Below are 16,613 nucleotides of genomic sequence, written 5' to 3'. Positions count from 1 at the left end.
CACACAGACACTAACGTAAGTAACAATAAAATCCATCTTTAAGAAATATTCGATAATGTTGAAACCTGTGCAATCTATTCCCCCTGCTGAGAAATTTTAAGTTAGGGTTACAGTGACAAAAATGAGGTTCGGCAAAGACCACACCTACTCTAAGTTATCTGCTGAGAGCGTTCTGCATGATGAAGATGATGTTACTAATGGTGCATAAAGGAATTTGCTAACAGTGAGAAAGAAGCCCAGGCCCGAAATGGGTGTCTTCAAGAGAGAGCTGTGGAGTTTTATTTTATACACCCTACCTATAAGCACCTCTGCATCCAAGTGAGAATTCTCTATTAAACTATACTTCAATAACCCACTGGAATTCAGGATCATTAACCAGAATACAAAGCTGGAAAGAACCCAGATGCCCCTCAACAGAGGAATGGATACAGAAAATGTGGTACATTTACACAATGGAATACTACTCAGCTATTAAAAAAAATGAATTTATGAAATTCCTAGGCAAATGGATGGACCTGGAGGGTATCATCCTGAGTGAAGTAACCCAATCACAAAGGAACTCGCACAATATGTACTCACTGATAAGTGGTTATTAGCCCAGAAACTTAGCATACCCAAGATATAAGATACAACTTGCCAAACGCATGAAATTCAAGAAGAACGAAGACCAAAGTGTGGACACTTTACCCTTTCTTAGAAATGGGAACAAAACACCCATAGAAGGAGTTACAGAGACAAAATTTGGAGCTGTGACGAAAGGATGGACCATCTAGTGATTGCCATATCCAGGGATCCATCCCATAATCAGCTTCCAAATGCTGACACCATTGCATACACTAGCAAGATTTTGCTGAAAGGACCCAGATAGAGCTCTCTCTTGTGAGACTATGCCGGGGCCTAGCAAACACAGAAGTGGATGATCACAGTCAGCTATTGGATGGGTCACACGGCCCCTTATGGAGGAGCTAGAGAAATTACCCAAGGAGCTAAAGGGAACTGCAACCCTATAGGTGGAACAACAATATGAACTAACCAGTACCCCAGAGCTCTTGTCTTTAGCTGCATATGTATCAAAAGATGGCCTAGTCGGTCATCACTGCAAAGAGAGGCCCATTGGACTTGCAAACTTTATATGCCCCAGTACAGGGGAACGCCAGGGCCAAAAAGGGGCAGTGGGTGGGTAGGGGATTGGGGGGGTGGGTATGGGGGACCTTTGGGATAGCATTGAAAATGTAAATGAGGAAAATACCTAATTAAAAAAAATCTCAAAAAAAAAAAAAAAACGAAAAAAAGAAAAAGTAAAGTAATAGAAGGGAAAAGGGCTGGGTAAGAAAAAAAAACTTTCAAAAGAGTCAAATGACAAAGCATGAAATCTAACAAAACAGTTGTGTAACAGAACTGGGCTGGACAAGACTCTCTTCAATTCTGAGATTTCCATGAATGTGCAGCAGAGGTCCTGCTGGCCTTCCTCCCTCAACCTTTCTTCTTCTTCCTTTGTCATGTGATGCCTCTGGGTAGATATAAAAACAAACACTTGTTGTACTCACAGGATTACACACAGGACACCCTTGATCCCAGGTGAGCGGACCCTTGTACCTTGAGGATGACTGCTCTTAGCTTCTAGAATTAGGTCTGGGCATGCTGGCCACTTGTCAGGTTTATGAGGGTGACTGAACTGATCTGTGCAGAGGCCCAGTCAGGGCCACAGCACCTACTGGGAATGGCTGATGTACAGTAAATTCCAAGAGCGACAGGAGGTCCAGCCTCATCCACAAGATGGGGTGTTACAAAGCTGTTTTACGATGTACAAGGCATATTCTCTCTCCTCTCCCCCTCCCTCCCCCCTCCCCTCCCCTCCTCCTCCTCCTTCTCTCTCTCTCTTTCTCTCTCCCCTCCTCCTCCTCCTCCTTCTCTCTCTCTCTCTCCTTCCCCCCCTCTGTCTTCTCCCCCCTCTGCCTCTATTTTGTTGTCTCTGAAGCAATAAGAAAATTTAAAATCCAAGTGTATACTATTCAGATGAGAAGATGTTCATAACCACCTGGACAGACTTAGCATCTAGAACTTCTATGGTATATAAGCTGTTTAAGTTTTAACAGGTGTGACGAAACTGCTTTCCAGAGTGAGTGTACCAGGTCACCAGTGCCAAGCATGAGGGACTGTGTCCCTACTCTGCCTTTTAAAGCAACTACATAGTTCCCACTGTATATTTACACTTTTGACACATTTATTAGATATTCTAGGACAATATGCAGGGTCACATATGGTGGGTTTCCTTGACTGATTGATATGGGAGGACCCAGATCACTGTGGGTGGTGCTACCTGTGAGCAGACAGACCTGGGCTCTGGAAGAGAGCAGGCTGAGTAAGCCATGAAGAGCAAGCCAGTAAGCAGCATTCCTGTACGACCTCTACATTGGTTCCTGTTCCAGGTTCTTCACCTCCCTCAGTAATGGCCTATGGAGAAGCTCTAATCTGAAATAAATCTTTCCCTCCCCAACCTGCCCTCACTATATATTGTTTTATCCACAGTAACAGAGACCCTAACAAAGACACATGGAGTCCAGCTTGTAGCAACTGCTTAGGCCACTGACTACTATCTGCAAGGTGACCTATGACCTCTCTGCACATGTGTAGACAACTGCCTTAACAGTTCTCCAGTGTCCATTGCTTTTCTGGCCTCAATTGTCTCCACACTGAATCACACTATCTTACTACAGTCTTACAGTAAAGTAATCCATCGCATATGGTCATCTTAAAAGAGGATCAATCAGTAGACACGTGTAACAATGGTAACATTTAGAAGAAACCAGATAGAGTCTTAACTTTCTCAGAAAGCACAAATCAGCAAAACTCAGAAGTATATTATTCTCAGATAACAACACAGCCAGAAAACCCTTCCTTTCCTTTTCAGGTGGAGGTAGTTTTGGAGGTAGCTTCATGGGTATTTGATTGACTCTGTGTTAGCCTGAAAACAAAAAATGCACAATGCACTAAGGCACATGCTGCCATCCCAGCACTGGGAAGGGTGAAGCAGGGGCGTCAGGAACTCAATGATGGCTTCATCTCTGTAATGAGTCTGAAGCATCTGAGGCTGGAAGACTCTGCCTCAAAAACCAAAAACAACAAAACAAGAAAACAAAGCCTTCCAGAAAAACCTGAAGCTCAACCAGGAGCTCCATTTAAAACAAAACCGATGTCCCTTCTTAGGTGTCAATAAAAGTCAAGTATTAGCATCTGAGGAGTAAGAAACTCACAGTGCTTAAACTACACCCACAAGTCCAAGCCTCCATAGCTGTGACTGTGTCCTTGTTTAGGAAGAAGGTCTTTACATAAGATGAGTTGATACAGGATAACTGTGGGCCCGAAACGCAACCACCAATGCCTCTGTAAGAGATACCGAGAATTTCATAAATTCATTGTTTTTAATAGCTGAGTAGTACTCCATTGTGTAAATGTACCACATTTTCTGTATCCATTCCTCTGTTGAGGGACATCTGGGTTCTTTCCAGCTTCTGGCTATTATAAATAAGGCTACTATGAACATAGTAGAGCATGTGTCCTTATTAGTCACCAAACGCAGACACTATTGCATACGCCTGCAAGATTTTGCTGAAAGGACCCTGATATAGCTGTCTCCTGTGAGGCTTTGCCAGTGCCTGGCAAATACAGAAGTGGATGCTCATAGTCATCTATTGGATGGAACACAGGGCCCCCAATGTAGGAGCTAGAGAAAGTACCCAAGAGCTGAAGGGGTCAATAAAAGTCAAGTATTAGCATCTGAGGAGTATAGCAACCCTATAGGTAGAACAACAATATGAACTAATCAGTACGCCCAGAACTCGTGTTTCTAGCTGCATATGTAGCAGAAGATGGCCTAGTTGGCCATCATTGGGAAGAGAGGCCCCTTGGTATTGCAAACTTTACATGCCTCAGTACGGGGGAAAGCCAGGGCCAAGAAGTGAGAGTGAGTGGGGAGGGGAGGGAGAAGGGAGGGTATAGGGGACTTTTGGGATAGCATTTGAAATGTAAATGAAGAAAATATCTAAAAAAAAAAAAGACATAGAGATAACATAGTGGGGCTATCAAAGACTGGAGATGGGAGAAGACACATGGCAAGGATTAGAAGCTGTCACCAGAGAGAGAAACCAGGGCTCCAGTGTACTCTGGTGTCTGCAAGGAGAACCAGGTTCTGACATCTGGGCTTGGAGCGTCATGCCTCCAGTAGTAGATGAGAATGTGTCTATTTTGTTTCAAGTCTGTTGTAAACTGATTTAGTGCCTTAAACAGCTCTGGCAAGGCATGACAGCTTCTCACCTGTGTCCCATGGGAGCCTCTGTGTCATGACAGCTTCTCACCTGTGTCCTATGGGAGCCTCTGTGTCATGACAGCTTCTCATCCGTGTCCCATGGGAGCCTCTGTGTCATGACAGCTTCTCATCCCTGTCCCATGGGAGCCTGTGTCATGACAGTTTCTCATCCCTGTCCCATGGGAGCCTCTGTGTCATGGCAGCTTCTTACTCTGTGATGTGCAGTTTTGTGCAGTAACATATTGTGTTCTCACCAAAGAGCTTTCTGTTGAGTATATGAAATGCACAATTCTAAAGGATGCCAGTGCATTTTTATTACTTTGGTATTAGCATACAAACTCACAGGGCCTCACTATCACATTTTCAAATGTAATTTGTTGATCCTCCTGTAACCTTTCACCCTTGGCTGCCCCAACATTCATGTTACTTGTGTTTCATTGCCTGCCTCCCTTCCTTTCAAGTTCTTCATCCCCCTCTTGTGGTTCCTGCTCTGGCTTTATGGCCCATCCCCACTGTCCCAGCCACACACAGACAAATCTGAACATTAACTGTGAGGATGAGAACATGACAGAGACGATGTGGTGCTTCCCTTTCTCAGTCTGAGCTCCTCTGCTTCTGATAATAACTTCCAGACCAACCCATTTATCCTGCAAGCTTCACTTTTCTTTATGGCTGAATAAAATTCTATCGCCCATACACACTACAGTTCTTCATTATCCATCTGTCAACATGTCTAGGCTGAGTCTATTTCTCTGTTGTTGCTATGAATGGAGGGGAAATAAAGAGGGAAGCACAAACATTTCTGTAGGGGACACAGAGTCCTTCAGGGTGTCCCCAACATGTGATGTAGCTAGACCATGTGATAGTTATTTTAAAGATTTTTTTTTTCTGAAACCTCCACCAATCGTGTGGAGCAGGAGCTTAGTCAGGGTTTCTATTGCTATGGTGCTTACCAGGACCAAAGGTCACTTAGGGATGAAAGGGTTAATTTCATATTTTAATTACAGGTAATAATCCATCATCAGGAAAAGTCAGGGCAGGAACCTGGAAGCAGGAACTAAAGCAGAGGCCACAGGGAGACCTGCTTACTGGCTTGTTCCTCATGGTTTGCTTAGCCTCATGGTTTACTATCCTAGGTCACCTGCATAGGTCATGGTACCTAGTGGGCTGGGTCCTTCAACAATCATAAGACAAGAAAATGCCCCACATGCTTGCCCACAGGCCAGTCTGGTGAGAAAAATTTCTCAGCTGAGAGTCCCCCTTCCCAAATGCCTAGCTTGTGCCAATGACACTGACTAAAAATGAACCGGCGTCAGAAGTCCCTGAATGACTAGGATACAGGTAATAGTTCCCTGACTTTTTAAACTTTATAATCATGGATATATAAAACAAAATTTGAAATATATCCTACCATATTATTTCTTCTAAAAGTTTGTCTAGACCCTAATCAAACAAATTGCAAACACATGGAGGACAGTGGTTGATTGCTCCAGTGCTTGCACAGTTTTGGAGCTTTAATGGTTAGACTGAACTGCTCAGTCTGAATTTCCCACATCACAGTGTGCAGTTAAGAGTCTAGGCTTGTACTCTTGATAGTCCTCTGTATTAAAAAGGCAAAACCCCAGTTCTTAAAGGGATATTTCAATGCATTGGAATCTGGCTGTTGTGGATCAACAAAGAGTCTTCCATGTTTGTTTCTGATAAGATAGGTTCTGTAGATGCTCACTCCTACCGTACCTGCTCTATGCCCAGAGGACATGGGAAAGCTCTGGATGATAATACAACACCCTGTCCTGACTTAAAACCACTACCAACTTCCAGATGCAGTATGCACGCACGCACGCACGCACACACACACACACACACACACACACACACACACACACACACACACACACACGACCCTGGACTTTCTCTGAGCCATCCCTCAAGTTCTTACACTGAGGTGCTTGGACATTTCCGAATGGGCACTGCCGCTTTCCCTGTGCTGCCCTGTTTCTTCACGTTGTGTGTCCACACAGAACAGCTGAAGAACAGTCACAGTGGCCTGTCTGGTGGCTTTACCAGGGCTCCCTGCAATTACACTGTTATGCACATGCCTGCTTTAAGTAGTTTCTCTATTAAAAGGACTTTTCTATTTTTAGATAAATAAGTCTGATGTGAGAGTCCTCACTGTATAAAAAGCTAAAGGTCAGACGCAGAGTCCCTCTCCGGGAACACATCTGCGGCATTATTATAACCATGTTGACAGAGACGTTTTGGATCAACTTCAGGGAAATTAGTGTCACATAAAATAAATGTTTAGAATAAATCAGACTTGAAGGACTCAACAGTCTGGGCAGTGGTTTGACCTGAGGCAATGTCAGTTGCCTTAACCTTGAACTTGAGAGCTTGTGGGTCTGGCCTCTTCATCAGAACATTCACTCCATGATGACCGCCAGCTCAGAGTACGTCTCCAATGCATCTCAGAAGTCACCACAAAAAGACGTCGTGTAACTTTCCCATGTTCCAGATGGACTACTGATGCTCATCGAGAGTAAATGAAAAGTGGTACGGAGTCTAAAATGCACGAGCCACAACTGAAGGACTGTTGCTGTGTTTTAAGATGTCTTACGGTAAGAACTTCTCTGTTCTTGAACCGTCTTAAGTAAGTTCTTTTATGTAAGCAGCTCTGCCTTCTCATCTCAAACTACCACAGATCCCACAGGGAATGTAAGCATTCACTTCTGTTCTTACTAAAGGGACAATACACACTGTAGTGTATGCACACACCTCAGCACACGATCCTGCTCAACTTCGCAGGCTCAGTAGCAGTGCTTGGCCAGGAAACAGCGTCCTGAAGTAGACATGGAGTTGGCAGGGGCTTCCTGTGCTGTCAGGAGCATGCCTCCTGAGGAGAGAGAGGCTCAGGAAATCTAAAGGGAGAGGCCAGGTTCCAGCAGTCCTAGCTCTGCCAGTGGCAACTTCAGCACCACCAGAAAATAAGACCCTCGATTTAGAGTTTACAGAGGCGGAGAGCTAACTACTGCTTCCCAGAGTGTCTCTGGCTCGATAATCTGGACGCTGTCACTTGGGGTTTTAAGGAACTGATCCCTTGGACACTGATTTCCAGACTGTCTGAGAAGCTACATGGCTTACTGACATGCATGTGTGAGGAGCAGGACACTGCTTCCTAAGGTACCTCTGTCTTGTGAGCCTGCCCGTAAGCCATGATTTTATTCTCCTGGCAACTGTGTATGTGTGGCAATTGGGCTTTGAAAGGTTATGACTTGCCCAAGTGGAAGAGCAGGCAGTCTTAACACCAGGTGTGTGTGATACCCAAACCTCTCCTCCAACCACAGCATGCATGGCTTCTCAGATAAGAGCTTCAGTTATGACTGGGGGCCTTGGCACAGGGTCTATTTTGCTATAAATACACAGGGGTTCTTTATGTTGCATTACCCAAATGCAAAAGCCTGTCAAGGTGCCAAAAAACCTGGCAGAGGCAGCCATCAAACAACGCAATCTTCGTCCCTCCACAGAGATTCAGTAAATTTCAGAAACATACACAAAAGGATCCCTCAAAACACACCAAAAGCATTTAAAGGAAATTCAGCTTATTGAATGTGTCATGAAAAGAAACACTTCCTTTAGCAACCTGGAAATGACAGCAGCTATACAGCAAAAGCGTAAAACTCCCTTCTGTTCCCAATGAAACAAAGGCTTTTAATCTGACTGACACCCACCATGTGGTGCTAAGCACAACCTGCAGCAGTGCACAGCCCCCTTAAGCTAGGTGAGCCCTGTCCACTCACTTCTGCATTTCCAACTGGTAAAGTAGTTGGTCCGTCCAAGACCAGCGTGTGCTGGGGTGCATATTTGGTTAGGGATTCTCATGACTTAGTACCTAAAATGGAACCCATGACATTTTATTAAAGCACCATTTAATTGAATGAAACTTACTGTGAATATATTTTTTTTCCTTTGAAACCTTCTCCATCTTCATGGGTTTTATACTGTATACATGATCATGGAAATCTGATCACTGTAAACTATACCAACTGCCTGGCACATTTTAAGCAGATTTTTGCTCTCAAGAAAATGGAGGGAGGAAGATCCTTCCCTGTTGTCCCTTCTCAGAATCACTGCTGCCTCCCAGCTGGATCTGGGAATGGAGGAAGCAATACGTTCCTCCCTCCCAGTACAAATGAAGGAGGTTTTGCTTTCACTCCAAGCTAAACTCAGAAGATACTGAAAAAGAAGAAATAACAACAGGGCCAGAACCTGCTCAGACAGGGTTTACAGTGATGCGTGCTTGCCACCTCTTCACCTACACTGGAAATCTGGGGGGCAGTGCACACACCTTCAGGTCACTGTTGGTCCTACTGTGATTTCTATGCTCTGATAAACACCATGCCCAACAGCAACCTGTGGAGAAAAGGTCTTGCTACAGCTTACAGCTGTATTCTACCATGAAGGTGAATCATGGAAGGAACTTGAGGCAGGGAACCTAGAGTCAGAACTGAAGCAGAGGCTGTGGAGAGGTGCTGCTTACTGGATTGCTCCTTGTGGCTTGTTCAGTCTGCTTTCTTATACAACCCAGGCCCACTTGCCCAGGGGCAGCACCCTCCACAGTGAGCTGGGCCTTCCTACAATCACTAATAAAGAAAACGCTCCTAAAGACTTGCCTACAGCAAATCTAATAGAGGCACCTTCTCAACTTTGGCTCCTTTTCCCAAATAGCTCTAGCTTGTGTCGAGTTCACAAAAACCATCCACCCAAAATGGTTTCTGGGGTTAGTAGGTAGAAAGTAAAGTCACTGGGATGGAGCTCTAAGATAGAGCCTTATAGGGGACAGGTATCTGTTCTTTGCTATTTATGTTCTTGTGTTTTTCATCACCCCACTTCAAAGATGTACCTGCTGGAGAATGAGCTGGCAGTGTTGCATGAATTAGGTAGTTAGATGTTATGAATACAGTGGGCACAAACAACAAGGGTATAAAGTCCCAAGGACCCTGTCTACAGAGAGTACCTAGACCCAAGTGACCTGGCCAGAGAGAGTACCTAGACACAAGTGCCCTGGCCAGAGAGAACACCCAGACTCAAGCACCCTTACCAGATAGAGTACCTATACCCAAGCACCCTGGCCAAAGAGAGTTACCGAGCCCCAGTGGCTCCAAGCTGTCAGACCCTACTTGGCCCTTGTATTCATCTGGACTTCAGACTTCCAAATGTCCTTAAACTGCTGCTGATTTACTTTAACTTTAAAAAAGATTTTAATCATAGGTCTGTTTGAGTGTTTGTTTGTGTATGTGTACATGTGCATGTGTGTGTAGTTAAAAGCATCTGTGAGCCACCCGATGATGGTGCTCATGGCAGAGCAGCAGGTGACTGTAGAATCTGAACCACCTCACCAGCCTTAAAAACTCAGCTTTTAGATCATGAACAAGAATGGGGGAACAAGCTCAACATGTTAAATGGACAAGACTGGAGTTTTTGTTGAGCTGGAAACTTTAACTTAGGGGTTGAACAAGCAATCATTAGAACATAATTTCTGATAATAATTTAGGAGTCTACAAAGAGAGCTAGGTGTGGTATCACATGCTTGTAGTGTCAGAACTTGACAGGCTAAAGGATAAACATCCCCAAGGCCAGCCTGGGCCACAATTGGGGGTGAGGGGGAGGAGAGAGGGAGAGAGGGAGGGGGAGGGGAAGGGGAGAGAGACACCAAGGAAGGAATGATGTGTTTTAGTTTTCTAATGTCTGTTGAACACTGCACTACAAAGCAGAATTGGTAGTTTTGGGGGCGGATAATGAATCGATAAGCCTGACATAGACGCTCTCATGTGTGGCTGTTCCTATTTTAGTCATTTTCTTCTCAACTTAAGTAACTCTGATCTCATGACTTGACTTATATTCATCTCACACAAGTTAAAAAGAGTATTCCTAAGAACAAAGCAAACAAAATCAGCCTGTCCCCTCTTAGGGTATTCTCTGCTGATAAAACTTCCCCCTTCCCTCTTAATATTTATAGGTTAATTATACATATTAGGCTACATATCTTAATTAATTATTAATATTTATTGGCTAAGTTACTTAAACTTTCTTTTTTTTTTTGTAACCAATTTTTCCCAACACTCTATTGCATTGGTGCTGGGAGACAGGATTAATAAGGGGCAGGAATACCCTTTCTGACAACTTAAGTGCACACTCGAGGAAGTGAGTGTGAAGTGGGCTTAGCCTCAGGTCACCAGAGTGCATCTGTGCGTACAAGTTTATTCTCCAAGTTAATTAAGGGGACAGAACAAAGATGGGAAAACTTTCCTTCTGTCTTAATGTAAATGGATGACATCAGGCAGGGACTGGAAGGGGTGGGTCAACTGAAGGGCACGTGGTAAGTCACCTGCAGACCCTTGCCTCACAGAAATTCCATTACATCACCCTCTCAGTGACCTGTCCATCTTTACTGTACAGCTGTCGCTGTGCTTAGATGCAGACTAACGATGGTCTTGGCAATACATGCCCAGATTCCTTTGATTGAAAGACATATTAAAATTCTTGAGAAATGCCAATACACAGAACAGGGCCCTCTACAAGTAAAATCTGTTCAAGGTACACATGGCAAGCTGCCAGTCTGATCTTACAGTCCCTGAGTGGCTGGAAGTCCTATCTACCCTCTTATGAAGGTCGAACATAAGAAGCTCTAACAAGTTCCCATTTCACAGCTCTTTTACTTCTTCAAAGAAAGCACAAAAGTATATTTGCAGAGGGCACGTTTCAGAATTCAAACCTTACAAATACATAGAAAGGGCCTTAAAGTAAGGGTCAGTAGGGTTAGGTATAAAAGAAATGGGGTAAGGCAAGGGTAATGTCTGGGGAGGAAAACTACTACCATGCCTCACTGCTCACCTGGAAGAGTACTTGCTACAGCCCTTTCTTTAAATGTAGGATGAAAGGCAAGGTGACTAAAGTCCAGCAGTTCAAAGTTTAGTCTGAAAGGCACCAGTATGGTGCTCATTCTGCCAAGTGTTCTGAACTGAGGAGGAGACACATTTGGAGCTTGCTCAGGGGAAGGGCATGATTTCCAAGAGTATAAAGAATTGTTTCTGCATCCTGCTAGGAGGAAATGAAATCACAAGTGGCAAGGTGTCAGACCGGCTACATCCTAGAAATGCCAGGGTGATAGACGGGCTACATCCCAGAAGTGCCACAGTGACAGACCAGTGACATGCCAGAGCCACCAGCAGCTGTCTGGCACTTCTGTGCTTGCAGGACTGACTCTATCACTGTCTCAAGATCACTCCACAAGGCTTCCTGCATAGACAATGCCAGTGACCTTCCATAGTTGTTAATTTAAAACTCTTCATAAGGGTTGTATAACTTCAGCTTCACTGACAGTTTTCAGGGGAAGATACCTGCAATCCTAGCACCTGGGAGGCTGAAGCAGGGGGATTGGTTAAATCCAAGGCCAGCCCAGACTACAGAGTGAAACCCTATCTCAAAAGTCAAAGCAAAACAGAACAGAGTCCTTGTCTGGGAACCAGCAAAGTCTGGCCTCATACTTCCATACAGTGGAAGTAACAGTAACAGCATTGGGAAGTGATCTTTCTAAAGGAATTCATTAAGTTCTGTAAAATGAATGAATAATATAGCAAAAGACTATCTGTTCCCAAATATATGATGATTCCAAGGGCTTGGTATGAGTGCTCTACAATTTCTGCTACCCTTCCAGAGGGCCAGAATTCACTTCCCAGCATCCACATGGTGGCTCACAACATCCTGTAATTCAGGTTCCAGGGGTATCCAATGCCCTCTTTTGGTCTCTGTGGACACTGTAAGTTACACACACACACACCACATAAAATCAATTCATATTTTAAGGTATATGAAAACATTTACATAAAAATTAATCAGAAAATATCTCTAAGCACTCCTTAGTGACAAAGATTATAAAGGATTTTGGTTGTCAAGATCAAACAGTAAAGCTAGGGGAGAGGCTAAAGAAACACATTAACCGAGCTCAAAAAAAATAAATCCATCCCTGAAAGGCAGTGTTCTTACCTCTGCGCCCCTTGGAGGCAAGAAGTTGGGAATACAGTGAATATTTAGGGTCATTATAATGCCTGATTATTCTGAACATGTACTTCTAAACAACATGTGCCTCAAGCTAACATTTGGTAACAAAAGTACAGTTGAAAGATATTTATCAAGTAAGATATCAGAACTATAGCTACAAATGACAAAGGATGACTAACTACCAAAACTACTTGATAATAAACTCTACAAAGTGTTTTGAACTATTCAAAAAACAGTATGTATTTTATAGGCAACCATGGCACATATAGGAAATGAACAAATTTACTTAGTAAAAACAAAAGGATTTGGTTTACAGACAGAACTGCTTGTATAAATTGTAACAAAGTGAGAGGAAGCCCATGGAAATATTTTACCAGAACACTGTGGGCAAGGTAGTGCCTTGGTTATAAATGAAGCACGCTTTATGAATATGAAAGAAATTTTATAGATGTAATTCCCAGATAAAATACAGGGCTTGGGTCACCATCAGTAACTGCCAATGCCCAAATCCCACATGTGGCAGAGGATCCATAACCATAGGTATTAATAAAGATCTGTAGAAAGAGCAATGTTGCTCATAAATGTGCTCTGAGAGTCTTCAAAGGATGCGACTCCGTGTCCACAGTGCTTCTGACACGACTATAGCCTCCATTCTCTGGGTTTCTTATCTACAGCTTGCTGTCATCAACTTAAAACCACGCTAATAATTACTTTTGAAGAGACATAATGTTTACGTTGTTCCATCTCTTTAGGAACTTCCACAAGTGTCCTCCAGGCCTCCTTTCAGGTCTGATACTCCATCTTAGCCATAAAACTCCAGGGGATGATTGTATCTTACATCTCAAACACGAATATGTGCATTTTAATTAAAAATAACTGCTGCAGTCATAAATCTATCCATCCTTTCTAGGGATTAAAATGATATGTGAGTTCCTTCAACATAGACTCAGATATTAATTAAAGGTTACTCAATTTTTTATCCATATTTTATTTGACACATTTATAGTATTTGATAAAATATTCAAATCTCCAAAGTAATTTTCTCCTTTTTCTTTTCTGCTGCCACTCAATGCCGTTTATCTCTTGCTCAACTTCTTTGCTGTCCTGTGCCTGCCTGGATGTCTCTCAAGGCTCCCCTCAGGACCTCTTTGTGCTTGGCATGCTCTGTGTCTGGGATGCTCTACTAGACTTGACCATTCTCTGCTCACAGCTCCTCCTACATGTTGGCTCTGTTCATTTGGAAAACCTCTCATTCCTCCCTCCCAACATTCACTTATAGTCCTAATCTTTCCAGGTCATCTCAAAGTAATATTTTGCTTCCTGTCAATTTTATGTAAGTTCTCTAAAGAAACAGGGCTTCTGGTATGTTTACTTCTATGGTTTCAAGGTCTATTCCCTGACTCAGTGGGTATGGTACTGGGGCAGCTTTGTCTAGGCTCTGTTTGGGCCAGCATTTAGAAGACTAGCTGGTTGTGGTTTGGGTGAAACACCCCTCAAAAAGCAAATGTGTGCCTTGGCCCGGCGCAATGCTCACATGTGGGAGGGCTCATCCTTGTGTGATGCTCTTGTGGAAGAGACTGATCCTGTTACAATGCCCACATGTGGGAGGGTTGGTCCTGATGCGATGCTCACATGTGGGAAGACTGGTCCTGATGTGGATGCTCACATGTGGGAAGACTGGTCCTGATGTGATGGTCACATGTGGGAAGATTGGTCCTGATGTGGATGCTCACATGTGGGAAGACTAGTCCTGATGCAATGCTCACATGTGGGAACACTGGTCCTGATGTGATGCTCACATGTGGGAAGACTGGTCCTCCTGATGTGATGGTCACATGTCGGAAGATTGGTCCTGATGTGGATGCTCACATGTGGGAAGACTGGTCCTGTTTGTGATACTCACATGTGGGAAGACTGATCCTGATGCTCACATGTGGTGGGGTTGGTCCTGTTACAATGCTCATGTGGGTTGGTTCTAATGTCTGAAGTGGTGCTTTGGGGGGGTGGGGGGCAAGTACATCATGAGAGCTTTGACCTCATCAATGGATTAATTCATGGATGGATTTATGACCTGATAGCAGTACTAAATACTGGTAGATAAAGAAGGTGTACCTAGTTAGAAGTAGACAATACATCTTACGCATCTAGTTTCTCCAGGATTGCACTTTGGTTCACGGTTTGAAGGCTCAAGTCTATGAGTGGGGGTGGGGTTACTTTGTCTATCAGCATATGACAAATGTTTTTGGAGGGCCAGACAGCAGATATTTTAGGCTTTAAGAGTCACCAAGTCACTGTCATGGCTGTCTGAACATACAGCCCAGCTCTGCAGAGTCTTTTGGGAACGCTCTCTCTCCCATCTTGGTCCTGTCAGATCTTGAGTGAGATTCCCACCTTTATTCAAATTTTTCTTTCTCCCATCCAAAGTGAGGAATAAACAGCTCTCTCCTTGGCATGCACTCGGGAACAAACATAACATTCCAGGAACAGGTTCTCTGGGGAGTCAGTCACACAAACCAGAGACACAGTAGTGTATTGAACACATTGCTTGGCCACTAACTAGGCTTGATGTCCCTTTTCTAGTGGCAACTTAAATTTCATTTTGAGAATTCTTCCTTCTGTGGAAGGAGTGTTTGTCTTTCCCAACTGACCCAAGTGGATTAGAGACTATGGAGAATTGGGTGGCGGGGGAGGGTTCTCCTTTCTTATTTGTCATCTAAGATGATCATTAATGATGCTGCCTGTAGTTTCCAAGACATCTTGCTTCATTTCCTTTTAACCAGCCTGGTGTACAGATAGATGCCAATGAACTCTGTTGCCTTTCAGTAAATTCCCATTTCCTAGAGTTGGGCTGGTCTACTACCGTCTAACATTTGTAAGCAAAGAACCAGGACCCTGAGTGGCTGTGTATGTTTAATCTAATTAATGCTGAACTAAAGTATACACAACTACCTACTGTTTCAACTTTGCTTTCACCCTAGCACACACCACACATGGCAGGAGCTACAAAGAAATGCAACCCTCCTGGAAAGAACCTTCCTGTGGCCCAAAGGTGTCAACAATCAGCACTGCCTCAAGGAATACAAAACCAGTGTGTAAGCCTATGCTCCAGGCACGCCTGACATCTTATCTAGGGCTCTTTTGGATCTAGAGGGCAGCTTGGGGCTACAGAATGTGTTCCAAGGCAGCCTGAGCTACAATGTGAGATAAACAAGCGTTAGTCCATAGTCAAAGAACTATTCCAAAGTATTTCATTTCAGATACAGAGCTCAGAAAGCATCTATCTGAAGACTACATCAGGAAAACTATGTAGAAGGTTCTACACATGAAGATCAGTGCCACATGCTGATGGGAGCCATTAATCTTGGGATCAAACAGTGAGGTACAAGGAAAAGATGGCAGTGAGCAAATCCACCTCACACAGCTAGAACTTCAGCCACCCTTTCCCAGGCTCTACTGTCCCAGGCTTAGATCAGCTCCTCTTGGCTGCCTGTGTCTCAGCTTGGTTGTTTTATACTTAAAGCAGGTGTTGAATAAAGCAGAGAGCATGCTAAGGTAGTCTTCTGGTTGTTAGCTGTCTGTCTGTATGGTCCTTGGTGTACTTTGGGCCTTAGACAAGCTAGGCAAGCATTTTGCTTCTGAGCTATAGCCCCCAGCCTAGGGAACAGGTTTAAAATGGCAAGGGCATAGAAAAGGAAGAAAAAGAAGAGACCCTTGATGAGAGCCAGACATAAATAGAGAACAGAGATGTTCAGAGTGCCAGGAAATATGTTGGGATTTAACCCAATGAATTCTGTGGAAAACCAGGCTCTTTATCCCAGGGAGCTCTGTGGTGAGCCTTCAGTGAGGAAAACTATGAGACTGTCACTCAGAAAATATCCCAAATTATAGAGGTGTGTGTGTGTGTGTGGGGGGGGGTTAAAGCAAGACAATAGCAGAATCACAGACACCTGACACTACCCAGCGAGACATAACTTCTCTGTCAAACACTGCAGAGCTTCTGGAACATGTTATGAAACTTGGGCATGAGCTACAGAAAATTTCAGAAAATTTCAGATTACTGTTGTGGCCAAGTGGAAACATTCACTAAGATGCCTGACGATTCTTATGGCTCTGTTTTAATAAGAATGGCCACGCCACCCCCAGCATGACTTCAAAGGATCAGTTTTAGAAGTAGCTGAGAGGATAGAAAAACTAGAAATATTTCTACAGTAACCATGGTGACCTGGAAGAAATTCCCAAAGTATGTGGTGGT

General features: G+C 43.8%; 1 protein-coding gene and 1 long non-coding RNA gene across 11 annotated transcripts in view; one reads left to right on the top strand and one right to left on the bottom strand.

The window, feature by feature from the left end:
- Ccdc91 (coiled-coil domain containing 91) overlaps positions 1–16,613 on the bottom strand; it is a 156,743-nt gene that overhangs the window by 1,636 nt on the left and 138,494 nt on the right. The window lies entirely within an intron of this gene.
- The window catches only part of Gm36244, a 103,113-nt gene that overhangs the window by 44,765 nt on the left and 41,735 nt on the right, over positions 1–16,613 (top strand). The window lies entirely within an intron of this gene.

Source organism: Mus musculus, chromosome 6 (assembly GCF_000001635.26).
Source record: "Mus musculus strain C57BL/6J chromosome 6, GRCm38.p6 C57BL/6J".
Taxonomy (NCBI): Eukaryota; Metazoa; Chordata; class Mammalia; order Rodentia; family Muridae; genus Mus; species Mus musculus.
This window is presented reverse-complemented; position numbering and strand designations above follow the sequence as displayed.